Genomic DNA, 13,128 nt, shown 5'->3' with positions numbered 1-13,128 from the left:
ATTGCTTTTGTAAAAAAAAAAAAATTAATTGTAAAGAGACTTTACGGACGCCCTGTATATATATCTATCTATATCTATATATATATCTATATATATATATATATCTATATATATATATATATATATATATATATATACATACATACATATATACGTACAAAAATATATATATATATATATATATATATATATATATATATATATATATATATATATATATATATATATATACATACATATATACGTACAATTATATATATATATATATATATATATATATATATATATATACATACATATATACGTACAATTATATATATATATATATATATATATATATATATATATATATATATATATACATACATATATACGTACAATTATATATATATATATATATATACATACATATATACGTACAATTATATATATATATATATATATATATATATATATATATATATATATATATATATATATATATATATATGAACATGTCAGGGTTAGTTTATGACGTTGTGTGTAATTATTATAAATTATATATGTGGACCAATTGAAACAAAATCGTAAATATGTCAGAGTGTACAATAAAGTATTTGCATCACTTTGTGATAACATTGACTTATGCAGAGCATTCTGTCATTCTGCGGTTCATGATTATTGTTAAATGTGTGAGAAGGAAGAAGGCAAGTAACATGGAACACTTACTTTAGTTGACTTTTCATTCGTTTTTTGAAAAATGCGTTATGACATGCGACAATAAATGAATTGTAATTTTTGTTGTAAATTAACACAAAGTTTACCAAGTAATATTCCATTGTTGCCTGAGGTACAATTATTTTGCTGAAAATATAAATGGTACTCTCAGTAAATTAATTGACTTTGGGCAAAAAGAAATAATGTTGTAAATTGTATAAACCATTTTTAGTCTATTACTTTTCTTCTTTTTTTTCTATTCACACCAAAGATAGTTTTGGCATGTCTCTGTGAAGGAGTTCAATAATAGTGTCAAAAAGGTGAGAAAAATTATTTAAACATTTCTCACAATATTTGATGATGCACAAAGGTGAAAAAAAGCTGTTGACATTGGGTAAACCTTTCATTTTCTGTTTATCATTGTGGCCATGATAGTTTCACCGTCATCATTATATGAAAGTTTGCATTGTGGAAAAGATTTCTGGTTCCAGTTGACTTGAATTTACTGCAATATCACTTCGGTTGATATATTACTCTCATTTATTAAATCATTAGATGAAAGAAAACCAAACTGTTCCCTATTTTTATGACTTGTTTGAGGTTTTGCACATTCATAATAAATTCATTTTTTATGATGAGTTGTGTGTTCTGGGATGATTTAATTATGTGTGTCAACATCTCGATTTTGATATCCTCATACAATGGGTTATCTTTTATTTATCTTGCCAAAACAGCAGAGTTCTACAAAATTCTTTCATTTCATATGGAGATAAAAGGTTGTGAGAGCTACAAATTACCCTGCATGCATGAAGTGAAAAGTGGGGTTCAGCAATTGGTTCACTTTGTCTGTTTGTCTGTCTACAGACGTCAGTTTATCATGGAGGAAAAACTTAATTCAAATTGAATGTTATATTTTAAACTCGATTCAGATGGCAGTCAAACAAAACTGAAAATCATTTCAGACAGGAAACTTACTGTTTTTAAGTACGTCAAAAAGGACACAAACAACAGACACAAATAACTAATGTAATATATTAAATAAAGTGGTGTAAAAGACACTGCACCAATGGCAGTAAACTTCCATACAGTAAACATAAGCTGACCCCAATGATAATTGAGGTAACACCGGTCAACGAGCGTATTATGAGATTAAGGATTCGTCACTCCTTAGGTGTCATTTCCCTGGTCTCTGTTTATGCTCCGACTGAGGCAAGTGATCTCACCGTGAAGGATGCATTCTACGCCACGCTCGAGTCTGTGGTTGATCAGTGCCCCAGATGAGATACACTTCTAGTCTTGGGGGATTTCAATGCATCGACTGGAACTGATAGGGATGGTTATGAGGTGTGTGTTGGTCCCCATGGGTCAGGAACTATGAACCAGAATAGCACTAAGTTCCTTGACTTTGCAAGAAGTCATGGACTTAGGGTGGCTGGTTCATGGTTTCAGCGCCCACAAGCTCATCGCTGGACTTGGTATTCCAACGCTGGCGGTGTGGCAAAGGAGATTGACCATGTCCTCATTGACAGTCGTTGGAGGATGATCCAGAACTGCAGGGTCTACCGGAGTGCTCAGTTCCTCAATACTGACCACAGGCTTGTTGTAGCAACTCTAAAGCTGCACCTTAAATCCTGGAGAATGGTACCATCCCAGCCTAGGCTGGATGTTGGCAAGCTCAGGGATGAGAGAGTAGCTGAGGAGTTTGCGGACAGGCTGAGTGGACACTTGGGGGGTCTGGGTGCTTTGGGGGGTCCTGAAGAGTTGTGGAGTGCCTTCAAGACCACCGTCCTTGATGTTGCCGGTGGATGTCTTGGAGCTCACCGCAGGGCAAAGAAGAATTTTGTCTCTCAAGGGACACTGGATACCATTGACCAGAGTCGCAGGGCCAGGCTGAATGGCAGAGCTGAGCTGTTCAGGGAGCTGAGGCGTAAAACTGTACGTGCACTGAGGGTGGACAAGGAGGCCTATGTGCGAGGAATCTGTGAGGGGGTAGAGCATCACCTGTGGACAGGTGATTCTCGTCCCGCTTACAGGGGAATTTGCGCATTGCGTTCATCCAAGCCCATCCCTCGGAGCACTGCAGTTCGAGATTTTGTGTCCAACGGATTCGGATTTTGTGTCCAACGAGCGGTTGCTGAGAGAAACTCGGATGAGATTTGTTACCTGCATAGTCCGTGAGCGTCAGTTGCGGCTGTATGGACATGTGGCTCGTTTTCCTGACGCTGATCCTACTCACCAGATTCTCTCAGCGAGGGAGTCTCATGAGTGGAGGAGGCCAGTGGGCCGACCACATGCCTCGTGGTTGCAGCAGGTTGACCATCATCTCAAGGAGATGGGGATGGGCCTGGCATCTGCCTGGGGGATGGCCAGACAGAGGCCCCTGGAGTACCGGCGGAAAGTGGACGCAGCGACGCGCTGTTCTGGCACATGCTCCCATACCTGACCTGACCTGAGACGTCAGTTTATCATGGAGGAAAAACTTAATTCAAATTGAATGTTATATTTTAAACTCGATTCAGATGGCAGTCAAACAAAACTGAAAATCATTTCAGACAGGAAACTTACTGTTTTTAAGTACGTCAAAAAGGACACAAACAACAGACACAAATAACTAATGTAATATATTAAATAAAGTGGTGTGGAAGACACTGCATCGATGGCAGTAAACTTCCGAATATATTTGTTCTCCAACCTTTAAAATCTTTATTTTACTTCAATTGAATTATACATTTGAATACTTGAGAACAAATCACCTTTTTGGCACTTTCAAAAACCTTTCGTTTAGCAGTAGTCGGACAAAATATTACGGCATTTCACAACATCTGGGCCAATAAAATTTGCTCATTGCAGACAACGATGATGTGGAAGAAACTTCAACCTTCACTCAGGTTCAGCGGAACAAAAGAGATTCTTTAATACGTATGCACTGAGAGAAGTACACATAATACAATTAATGAGCCTCTCTAACTAAGTTCACTAGCCCATGCTATTTTATACCCAAGCAAGGACAAGTGGGGGACAGAGGATGAGAAAAGAAATAGCTGTGGTCAGCCTTTTGTTTAGGGAAAAGTAGCTTGCTCAAGGCTTGAAGTCTGGGGTGAAATTGGGTCTGACCAATAGAAAGTGAAAGAGTGGAACAAAGTTTAAACAGTGAAGTACCAGGTGATCCAAGCAGGTAAGGTCTGGAGTCACACTGAGTTCAGCCAATGAAAAGAGAGCAGAAACAATTACTCAAGGTCAAAGAAAGATATAACAGTACTAAAGTTGAAACAAATGCACAGATAAAAGGAATGACCAATTACCCTTGCATGTTCCCAGTGCTGGTAAGAAAAAACAATGCATTCCCCGCATTCCTACTAGTGTCACTGATAAAAGCCAACTGCTATAATGCCGTCTTACACACAGGGCCATGTACTTATATGTTTTAAGTTATGAGTTATATCAGAATATGGAAAAGTTATATTAACCATATAGTAATTGATATACTTAAGCTTCCACTGGAACTCATGTGACATTTCCAGCTAATGATGTCGTTTTCGTTAATTTGATTAATCTGGAGCAAATCATCTATATATTATGAAAACTCTCATCTTGTATGTATGTATGTATGTATGTATGTATGTATGTATGTATGTATGTATGTATGTATGTTCCTGAAATACAGCCAAAACGGTACACGATAGCACAAAAATTTTAGGGCCACCTTACTCACCATTATCCTGCGGTGTGCAGTATCAAGCTTCTTTCAAATCGGGCAACAAAAAAAGTTATTAAAAAATCAATTCCCGATTCGGTCAAGTACTCTTCAGGAGAATTTGATCAATGCAAACAACGTCAGCGGTCTAGTTCGCTGGACCTTTTCTTGTTTCTTGATATGATTTATTAAAAAATCTCAAACATTTAGTATAGACAAAGAACGATTTATTTTTAAACATAAAATAAACCGCCATTTTGATCTAATACTTCCGTGTTCATTAATAAATAAAATTGTGTTTAGAAGATTACGCACAATAATTTATTTGACTTTCTTTTCTCCGTTTTTTTTTTCACATTGACATGCAATATCAAGTTTCGTTCAAATCGGGCAACAAAATAAATTATTAAAAAATCAATTCCCGATTCAGTCAAGTACTCTTCGGGATTATTTGATCAATGGAAACAACCTCAGCGGTATAGTACGCTGGAGCCATCTTTTTTATCTTTCTTTTTTTTTTAAATGTTTTTTTTTTATCAACTGCTGTCACAACGGAAACCGAACGGGTTCACGGGTCATCTAGTTATCACTAAAAATAGATATATACTTCATAGAATGCAAATGTAACAAAGAAAATTAATAGTTATGCTTCTAACGGAATCCTCTCAATTATAGCATATCACATGGGATTAATTAATATATTTGTCATGTGGGCTGAATGCCTTTAATTATGAGACCGGTTCCAACCTTTAAATGCTTCAGTGAGAGATCCACACAGGCTTTAAGAGGAAATCTACACCGCCCATGTCCTTTTCTCTCAAGACCGTGCAGGTTAAGGTGTTCGATGAACTTTCTAGTTTATACGAGTTGTGTCTGTGAATTAGATGAAAGAAAGCCAAACTGTTCCCTATTTTCATGACTCGTTTGAGGTTTTGCACATTCACAATGATAGTCATAATTCATTCATAATGTTTTGTACCCTCATCAAGCTTAATATATAGAGTTATTGTACTATTTCACATCTCAGACAGATAATGCTACTTTTGTTGACTTGTTTCTCTAAAAAAAAGTAAAAACTATATTTTGTATCATCAATTGCTGGTGTTGTTGCTTGACCAATATGTGGCTGAACCTGAGTTCATCTAACCTAATAATCCCGTTTCTCCAATTGAATTCATGACAAAGTTAATTTGTGGCCTTGTAAATCAGGACTCAGGTTGTAGATTGCCAGTCTAGTCTGACATGATAGTATTTCTACTTGGAGATAAAAACAACCAGATCAATGGTGGTGGTCACTGGTTCCAAAGCAACCTATTCACTTTAGTTGGAATCAACAGAATGTTGAATGAGGAATGCTGAATGCCATGATAATCAAAGAGAAGCTGATGTTTTGGGTGATAGCCCTTCATTAGAGAAAAATCGACACCAGCAACCTCAGAACACATCACCAATTTGGTTTCTTTTGGACCAGGACACTCTACGTGGGAGATGCTGCTTCTACTCACCTAGCAAGGGATGGAAGCCCTCAATGTCGGAAATGAGATCAGGGTGGTCTCTCTGGACATACATTTGCCTGCAAAAGTATTCACACCCCTCCCCTCCAAAGTTTTCACATGAGCTTATTTCATGATGCTTTTAAATCTAATTTAACATGTGGAGTCTTCACAAATGCCTCCAAAGTGATAAAGTGATAAAGTGAAAAAAATGCAGATAAAATGTGAATGTTAGATTCACAGAGAAAATCAGATGATTCTTAGTTGCATAAGTATTCAAACCCGTTCCCTAATTAACCATAAAGCACTTCAGGAGCAAATTATTTGTTTGAAAGATTAAAAAACAAAAATAAGTGTAATAGGTTTCACCTGTATGGAATCAGTGTTTTAACTAAAAATTAAGCTCCCTCAATTCTCTAAAGCGCTTTCAGGTGCATTTCACTTGGTCAATGAGTAATGCAAACATGAAGACCAAGGAGCTTTCAAAAGAAGTCAGACATAAAGTGGTGGAGAAGCACCGATCAGGAGAAGGTTATAAGAAGATTTCAAAGTCACTCATTATCCTTTTGAGTACGATGAAATCCATCATGAAGAAGTGGAAGATGTATCATACCACCCAGATGAGGTTGCCCATCCAAACTCAGCAGCCAGGCAAGCAGGAAACTAGTTCAGGATGTTACTGCCAATCCAGCAATGACTTTGAAAGATCTGCAAAGCTTTATGTCTGAGATGTGGGTCATTATTGATCAATCAACAATATCCCATTTCCTTCACAAAGTTGGCCTCTATGGACAGGTGCCAAGAGAGAACAAATTACTGAAAAATATGCATCTAAAAGCTGATATGGTATTTGCAAAAACACATCTTAATGATACTACAGGCATGTTGAGAAAAGTTTTCTGGTCAGCCAAGACAAAAATTGAACTCTTTGGTCTAAATTCAAAATGTTATGTCTGGCGCAATCCTAACACTGCACATGACCCTCTCAACACCATCCCTACTATCAAGCATGGTCGTGGCAGCATCATGTTATGGGGCTGCTTTTCATCAGCAGGGACTGGCAAGCTTGTCAGGATATAAGGGACAATGGACGGTGCAAAGTACAGGAGAATCCTTGATGAAAACCTGCTTGAGTCAGCCATAAATCCGAAACTGGGGAGGAGATTCACATTTTAGCAGGACAATGATCTGAAGCACAAAGCTAAAGCCACAATGGAGTGGCTGAATAAGAAGAAAATAAATGTTCTTGAGTGGCCCAGTCAAAGTCCTAATTTGAAACGATGAGACTTGAAGATTGCAGTCCTTCGATGACCCCCATCAAACATGGCAAAACTGTTTTTTACTGTTTTGTTTTTTACTGTTTTTAAACCTTTTTTACTGTTCAGACAATTACATTGAGTGAAGAAAAGATTAAGGAATGTGCAGAAAGTGTAACTTCATTTAGCGCAACTAAAATAATTAACCAATGGGACCACTGCACTCGACAAGCTGCTTTTGCAAGCCATGAAAACAGTCTACAGTGTGGTCATTTTTTTTGGCAATTACGTCGACAGTTTGCTTTTCACCATTTTGTGTGGTCTGCTTTAATCACAAAATATAAATATTAATATGTTAATAGTTGCCGCAATATATTAATGGTTGACAGTTGCTGCAAACAAAGAGGTACGTAGACAGCACACACGGACATGGTACAAATGACTCTGTGGGGTGTGTGCGTGCCTGCATGCTTGGTTATGTGTTTGTAGTGTGTGGGCTTTGCGGGTGCACGGTTCGAACTAGCACCCGGTCCCATGGCGTGTGGTGCCATTGAGGAGTTTACGTGGCTGTCTCATGAACAGTGCCTCTGCACGTGGGGAGTGGACTACTGTGGGGCTGAAGCCCTATGGGAAGTACCATGCAGTAGGAGTGTGGGGAAGGTTGAACATGCTCGTGAGAATCTATGCATGTGTGCAAGTTAAAGGATGAGTATATCACCGGTGTGTGTGCATGGTTAACATGGACCATGAGGAGTTTGGGGGAATGCGTATGTGGGGGTCGGGGCTGTTAAGGACTGAGGGTTTGGTTTTGAATTTAAAACGGCTTCCGCAGAGTGCAGCATGTACGAATCTGATTCGAAGTGAGCTGACCGGAGAGGTGCAAAGCTCACTGCATTTGTGAGCATGCATGCATGTGGGCAGGCTTTGGCCAGGTAGATAGCATTGGTTTTAATTTTAAAATGCTCCTGCCCAGTTTTATGTGGAACATGGCGGTTAAAAAGAAAATGTTGCTGGTTGAGCATGTTTTATTACCCCGGTAATGCCATGGTATGCTGCTTTCACTTCCCCTTACACTGCCTTCCCCTCCCCTACCCTCACGCTGCCTTTCCCTCCCCTCACACTGCTCCACACATGGCTTTCCTTCCTGCTGCCTTCACCACCCCTCACTGCCTTCCGCTTCTCTCATGGTGCCTTCCCCCTCCACTCATGCTGCCTTCCCTTCCCCTTCCCTCTCACTGTCTTTGCTTCCCTTCTCCTCCCTTTACACTGCCTTCGCTTCCCCTTCCATCATGCTGCCTTCGCTCCCCCTCCCCTCACCTGCCTTTATTACCCCTTATCCTCATGCTGCCTTCCCCTCCCTTTACACTGCCTTCTCCTCCCCTCATACTGCCTTCCCTTCCCCTTGCCTCTCACTGCCTTTGCTTCCCCTTCCCTCTCACTGCCTTTGTTTCCCCTTCCCTCATGCTGCCTTTCCCTCTGCTGATGCTGCCTTCCCAACCCCTCACCCTGTCTGCCTAAACTCTCATGCTGCCTTCCCTGCCCTTCACACTGCCTTGCCCTCCCCTCATGCTGCTTTTTATCCCCTTCCCCTCACATTGTCTTCCATTCCTCTCCCATCACACTATCCTTCTTCCAAACCACCTCCACCACAAACAACTCTCCAGAGGTCGAGGAGAGGAAGGGGTGACAAATAAGTGTGTGTGTAGTGTGTGTGTGTGTAGTGTGTGTGTGTGTAGTGTGTGTGTGTGTGGCATATTTTTGTAGATTTTTTCTGAAGCTTTCTGATGTGGAGTGTGACAAATCAAAATGATCGTCATGACTTCCTGAGTTGATTAAGCTACTTCACTACAAAGAACCCGGAAGAATTCCCTTGTTTTAAATGTACTCCATGTTAAGGTGTGCAGAGCAGCTTAATAGGTCCTTCCATGGCATTCTAATTACAAAACAAATAACAAAAAGAATGATAACATTGTAACAAAGCACATATTAATGAATTGGAATAATAGTAACAACAATTAAAATAGTAGTATCATTTAACAATAAAAATAACAAACATATAATCCCCACTCTGGCACAAGCACATCTGTACTTGGTGAAAGGCAAGCTCATGCTCCAGCAGTACAACAGGGCTGGCTCCCCTGATTCACATCTTACAAGCACATGAAGACCAATGAAAATTTGGTCCAATAGATCAATGGAACTACTAGTGAATATACAAGTTAATTTGGAAAAATTGTTTCTCCAGAATTCGTAATTCATCTAAATGTGGCATTATTGGTAGGGGGTGAATACTTTTGCAGACCACTGTATCTCACACTTTTGATACAGTCTGCCATCCCTCCTTGCTCTCCACACTCTCTGCCTATGGCATCCAAGACCAACTCCACACATGGCTTACTGACTTCCTCTACTCTGGTAGCCAATGTGTGGTACTCAAAGGAATCTTCTCCCAGTTGAGGCTGGTATTCCCCACGACAGTGTTCTGGGCCCAGTCCTATTCCTGATCTTCATAAATGATCTCTCTGACTCTCTGGAAAATCCCCCTTATGCATTTGCTAATGACTACCATCTGCTGTGACATCCCTCATCCTTCAGCCAGGCGGGCTGCAGCCTCTAGCACCTCTTCAGACTTTGACAAAATCACAAGCTGGTCAAACACTTGGAATATGTCTTTCAATCCTGAAAAATTTGACGCTCTCACTCTCTCCGAAAGGACCATCTGACAACCCCCTCCATATATATATATATATATATATATATATATATATATATATATATATATATATATATATATATATATATATATATATTATTAACATGCAATCATTCAAACTCCTGGGTCTCACTATCAGCCATGATATTTCTTGGGCAAGCCACATTTCAAAATTGGCCTCCAAAGTCAGCCCCCGACTGGGCATCCTCTGTCATACACAGTCCTTCCTTGGCACACCTGAACTCCTATCCATCTACAAAGCTTTCAACCACTACTTGATTGAGTACTGCTCTACCCTCTGGGCTGGCTCCCCTGCTTCACATCTTGCTCAGCTTGATGCTGTGGAAACAAAGGCCTTCAAGATGATTGCAATATCCCATGATAAGGCTGAGTCGATGGACCTTTCACTGCACCATCACAGACAGGTCGCTGGTCTCTCTGTCTTCCACCATGTCCTTTCTGGTCTTGCACCCTCTGCTTTTTCCGTGTTTTGTCTCCCTCGTGTTTCTGCAGTGTACACACAGTCCACCATCAACCCCCTTCTGGTGAAACTCCCAAAATCCAGAATCACTGCTCACCTCCACTCATAATCATTTGTTCCTCTGTTTTCCTGCCTGTGGGGCCAACCTACACATTCCCTCCAGTCTCATTCTTCCCTCTAGGTCTTCAAGACAACTCCTCACCACCATCTCAGATCATCCCCAATCCTTCCTCCTTCCAAATTTTCAGTTTTCCTTCCTGAGAGTTTCCTTCTGTATCCATTGTGTCCATCCAATGGATCCTCTCTTGCTACCCCCCCCATTCCTCCCAACACCAATTGTTTGTCGAAGCCTCCCTCTATCTTGGTCTTCAACTCTGCTGTCGGTGTTTCCACCCTCTATTTCTGCTGTTCCATTTGTCCTGTTGCGTCATGATCCATTTAATTACCAATACCAGCTCTTCCACAAGCCTCAATGATGTTTACAAAAAAATAATCATAAAATAAACCAGTCTTCAAGAGCAAGATATCTGCAATCACAATGTAAATGCAAAGGGGAAGTTTACCCCTGGTGTTCACCCGTCATTTACCCTTGGCCCACGATCCAATGATTGCCATATTTTGTTGCCAATGATTGACACAGTGTAGGTTAAGAAAATGTGTCCCTATGTACAATCCATTCATAGTACTCACATCATGAAAATCAGAGGAAATTATTCAAGTTATGATCAAAAAGGTCATAACTTGAATAATTTTTGTTAATTCGCTTACAATCTGAAAAAGTCGTTTAAGGACACGGATCAAATATCAGTAGCACAACCTCAATGCAGCTCCACTATTATGATGGAAAAACATCTTGGAAAGCAAAGTGGTCTCATAAAAATTTCACATTGGCAAAATTGAGCGACAACAAAAAAACATATTGTTTTTTTTCAGACCGCCATTTGACCTTGGTCTTTAACTCGGAGGGGCGCGATGTAAATTAAGCGTAAATACACCTTGCTCTACAGTCTACAGTCTACGCTATCTTGAGATAGCAATTTAGTTCCGGCTGGCCAAACCTTGGTGGAGATGTGGTGAAAAATGTTAAAACAATGGGGTCATGACCTTAACAAGCTCAAATGAGCTAAGATCCTCGTCCTCTTAATCATGACGTCATAATAACGAATATGACGTCATTGTGATGTATCAGGTTTGCGATAAATTATCTGTGCTAATGCCCGGCTTGATTCCCGAAAACAAAATTCAAACAGCTTGCCTAGTTTCGGAGATAATGGTATAGGCGATTCTCATTAGCGGCGAGATTATGACGTCAACTTTTTTTCTAGGAAGAATTTCCAAAATCTGAGATGGTTGCTGCCTGCGCGTGGGCTTTCTGCATATACATGGCAAGTTTCACGAAGATCCGATGAAAACTCTGGGTTGTGAAACGAAAAACGTCAGAAAATAGGAATGACGTCATAAAAATTGATATGACGTCATAGTGATGTATCATATGTGTGCTAATTCATCTCTGCTAATGCCCTGTTCGATTCCCGCAAACATAATTCAAAAAGCTTGCCTAGTTTCGGAGATAACTTTTTAAGGCGATTTCCATTAGCGGAGATATTTTGACGTCATAACTTTTTTTCTTGAAGAAGTTTTCAAAATCGGAGATGGTTACCGTCTGCGCAGGGTATTTTTACATAATATATGCCAAGTTTCAGGAAGTTTCGATGAAAACTGGAGGCTGTGAAACAAAAAAGTCCACAAGAAGAAGATGAAGAACAACAACAACGTGAGTAAGACTTCGAGATCCTCCACGAGGATCTAAAAATGAGGTAATGGTCAAATATGTAATGTTAATCCCACATACTTTCTATTCCCATTATTGATGCAAAATTTCATTCCGAAAGTCCCAGCTGGTTCTGAGATACAGCTTGAAAATTTGGAGTGTTGAGAGTGTTGGAAGAATAAAAAAACAACAAATAAAATTTATAATCGAGGTTTAGTACTCCTGGTGATGTAAGAAACTCCACTCAAAATTGTTATAGAAAAATCGATTTTTTCCCCCAGATTTAAGCGCTTCTTAAAATCATGTAACAAATTTTCTGGTCAGACATCCTGGGTGTCAATTCCGATCCGAAGTACCATATACTATGTGTTCGTGAAAGACGCAGTGGGATCTTTAACATCCACCAACTAATATCGACAGATGGCACACCCAATTTGACGATGGCACACACATTGATGAATCATCCTGCCAGTGAAACACCAGGATGACAGTTGAAAGCTGGCTCGGCTTTCGAACCCAGGTAGATTAATGGCTGAGAAGTGATTGTGCGTACCTCTTCCGGCTATCCTGCTGGTGTGTGGCAATTCCATTGCCATATAACAATTGTTTGCATTTCAACAAGTCACGGTGTTCTTCGTGCTTCGAGTTTACCAGCTAGTCTTCACCCGCTAGACAGCTCCAAAACATCGCAGCACTTTACAGACATATTAGACAATTGCAACGTAGTGACGTCACAAAGGAAAACAATTCAGTCCAACTTTTGAAGGGCGATACCATTGTCAAGTAAAGCTCTTCCTCCGGGTTCCAACTTCACAACTATGCTCACAACAGAGGAACAGAGGAAATTGCAAAAATGAAGTGAGTGATGAAATGACTGATTTATTAGACTCAAAATCAGAAACTGTGGGTCTGCAAACTACGCCCACTGATAATCATAGGCGTGGCTACTCGGGTGCCGAGCTAAAATGATAGGTTCGTTGCTGGACTCGTGGGTGGACTCCACAATAAAAAGCAGCGAGCACAG

The sequence above is a fragment of the Eptatretus burgeri genome, chromosome 6, assembly GCF_056783735.1.
Source record: "Eptatretus burgeri isolate ZD-2024b chromosome 6, Ebu_testis_v1, whole genome shotgun sequence".
NCBI classification, from domain to species: Eukaryota; Metazoa; Chordata; class Myxini; order Myxiniformes; family Myxinidae; genus Eptatretus; species Eptatretus burgeri.
Note: the sequence above shows the minus strand (reverse complement) of the source record.